Below are 3,705 nucleotides of genomic sequence, written 5' to 3' on the forward strand. Positions count from 1 at the left end.
TATATAATAATATTATTATTATTATTACTTTTAATCATTTTCCTGCTCTGAGCTTTTGACATAATTAATTTTCCGTGACAAATGTTTTTTTTTTTTTTTTTGAAATCAAATTTAATTCCGCGATTTATTATTGTTTTCTTATTAAGATGAAATCCATTTATTTTTGATAAAAGGATATAAAAGTTTTATATACGTTTAAAGGAAATAGGAAATAAAAAAAAAAAAAAATGGGAAAACTTTTTATCGTGTTGTTGTTGTTTGTTTTTATTTTATTTTCTTGTTTTTTTGTTTTAAACTTTATTTACCCGAATGTACTATTTTTTATTTTCAAAAATTTCCCTTTTTCTGCCATTACTACGCCAGTAACATTTTCAAAATGTTTTTTCGCCGACTTTAATGCGTTTTAGGTAATTTGTTAATCCCAATAAAAATTAATCCCGCATCATTTATTTCCGGTTTTTCAAAATTATTATGACGTAGTTTTAATTTTTGTATCTGCCCTTTTTTTTTTTTTGTTAATTTTTTTAAAAAAACAAATTTTTCTCACTGTCTTTCTTCGTTTGTTTGTTTGTTGCGTTTTTTCCGTCTTTGGTTTTCGTTCAATAAATAAAAAAAGGAAAATTTTTTTTATTAAATCGATAAAGGAAAACGTCATTGATTAAAAAAATTTTCTTTTTTTTTTAACTTTTTATTTTAAATGCTTCCACTTTGTTATTATTATTATTATTATTATTATTATTATTATTATTATTATTATTATTATTATTTTCATCGTAGTAACCCTAAAGTACGAAACACGTAATCAAATTTTCCTTTTTTTTTTTTTTTGTAAAAAATTGATAAACGTTAAAGTTTGTTAAAAAGTTATAAATAAATTCTTGAGTGTGTCGCGTTTTTTTTGTAAATTACGTAAAAAAAAAAAAAATGAATATTAATGGTAATAATAATAATAATAATAATGATTTTTCCTTTTTTTGTTAAAAAAAAAAAAAATCCTTTTGAAAATTTTTAAACAAACACGGCGGGAAACACCCTCGTCGAAACTCTCGAACACAATTTTTATATCTTAACTTTAAATATTTAAAATGTTTTCCATATATATAATAATAATAATATTTATTATTATTATTATAATTACAAACAATTAAATTTTATTAAAATTATTTGACTCCCCGAAAAATTAATTTATTTATTTTTTGGGGAGACGCATGCGGAGAAAGGGTAGAAAATTTTACTAATTAAAAATTAAAATGCGGGCGTTTTCAAATTTGCCGCGCAAAAAACGCGGAATCGAATAAAATTTATTTATTTTATCTATGCCTTCATATGTTTATATTCTCTATGACCAAACACTTAAAAAAAAAAGATTTTCTTTTTTTTTCCTCAAATATTTTCACTCTTTTGTTGACGCCTTTATTTATTTATATAACTTCTACGCATCGTTTACGACCGTAACGTTTCCTTCCACCCTCACCACCACCCCCCCACAAAAATAAAAAACATTTTAACAATTGTATCATTATAATAATAAAAACGAAAGGATATGGGGGGAAAGAAAATATAAGTAGGAAAATTTTTCCAAGGAAAAATTGGGTCATTCCCCGGGTTGTGTGCATGAAACAAAAAATTAATAAACTAAAAAAAAAGGAAAACACAAAATTCAAAATGGTTTCTTTTTTTCAAAAAAAATTGATAATTAGTTATTATTATTATCATCAATCACGCATGTTTTATTTATTTATCGTAATAAATAATTGTTAATAAAATAAATAAATAAATTGTTTATAATGACGTCACGTACGTATACGCGTATCCGTAAATCACGTACCGTCGTCGTTTCCCATAATTAAAAATAAACGGATACATAACGTACATAAATATTTACATTAAATAAACCATATCATCTATGTCATTATGTACATACATACATAAATACTACTCACATTATCGATAAATATTTTCCTTTGCGAATTATTAAATAATAATAATAATATCGATGTAAATAAATAAAATACGTCGTATTTAACAACACTTTATTTTAATAAATTCACTTATCGCACCAAAATTAACCTGTTTTATTATTATTATTATTATTATTTATATTATTAATAATATTATTAATAAACGTTTTATTACACATTAGAAAAGAGAAAAAAAGAAAAAAACCCCGAAAAATAAAATAAAAACAAAAAATTTTTTTTAACACACCGTTTTAATTATTATTATTATTATTTTGTCCAATTAATAAATATAAATCGTAAAATAATAAATTAATTAATTAATAACAAAAATAAATAAATAAATAAATAAATTTTTTTTTTTTTGTTGTTTTTGTGTCACTTTTTGTTTTGAAACGCATCTGAGTAACTAATGTTGAACGAGAGCGCAGTACAAATAGCGTTCATATCGATCCGTACCACAGCACACAGAGGTAAGCAGCAGCAGCAGAAACAGCAGAAGAAAAAAAAAAAAAAAAAAATTTAACTCTTTCTCCTGTGAGAGAGAGAATGCGTACCAATATCAACATTTATTTTATTTATTTATATATATAAATTTTCTAATAAATCCTGACGTTCCTCTTCCCCTCTCACTCTCTCACTCTCTCTCTCTCTCTCTCTCTAATACGAACAAAAAAATATTTTTACCGGAAACGAAAAAAATATGTTTTTTATTTATTTTTAAAAAAATAAAACATGTTGGATAATATTATTATTTTTTCTTTGTTTTTCTCCTGTCGTGATATTGCATAATTTTTCTATTATTAAAATCATCAAATGTTAATGTTTTGAAAAGTAATATTAATAATAATAACAACAACAACAACAACAACAACAATAATAATAATAATAATAATAATAAAATAGTCGTAATCTATTGTTTTAGGTTTCGAAATTTTTTATCATCTATATTAATAATTAAAATTCTTCTTAAATTTCTGATTTTTTTTTTCAAGGCAGGGGAGGGGGGGGGAGAATCGTAACAAATCCCCCCCTCACGCATCATTATTATTATTATCAATTAATAATATTAATAATTATTTTTAATTTTTTTTCTCGTCATTTATTGATTTTATTTTAAACATAAAAAATAAAATCTTAAAATTTTTTTTTTTTTAAATTTATTACATGCTAATTAATTAATTTATTGTTTGTTTGACTCTCTCGTCTCCTCGTTTGTTTGTCTGTTTGTTTGTCACATAAATTTTTCGACAACTTTTCAATTTTATTAATTAATATAAAAATTATTATTATTAATTTTTTTTTGTTGTCGTTGTTTGTAAATAATTATAATCACTTATATGGGGCCACGAATTCAAAATGTGTAATTTTTTTTTTCGTCGTGTAATTTTATTAAAAACTTATTATTATTATTATTATCATTATTATTATTATTAATATTTAATTTATTTTACGTACACACCCTATTTAATTTTACACGCGAGATGATGAAAAAAGAAAATTTTTTTTTTTCTTAGTATCACGGTTATGATATATTTAAATTCATTTGATATAATTTACATAGTTTCCCGTGTGTGTGTGTGTGCGTGTGCGTGTGCGTGGTTTAAAACGGTTTTCCTGTCGGGATATATAAATACTTAAGGAAATTAAAAGTTTTTTTCATTAACTGAAAAAGAAAAACCTTGACACGTGGAAGGAACGAATAAAAAAAGAAAAAAAAAGAAAGTAATTTATCAAACGGATTACT

The sequence above is a fragment of the Pediculus humanus genome, genomic scaffold (assembly GCF_000006295.1).
Source record: "Pediculus humanus corporis 1103172107560 genomic scaffold, whole genome shotgun sequence".
Classification (NCBI taxonomy): domain Eukaryota; kingdom Metazoa; phylum Arthropoda; class Insecta; order Psocodea; family Pediculidae; genus Pediculus; species Pediculus humanus.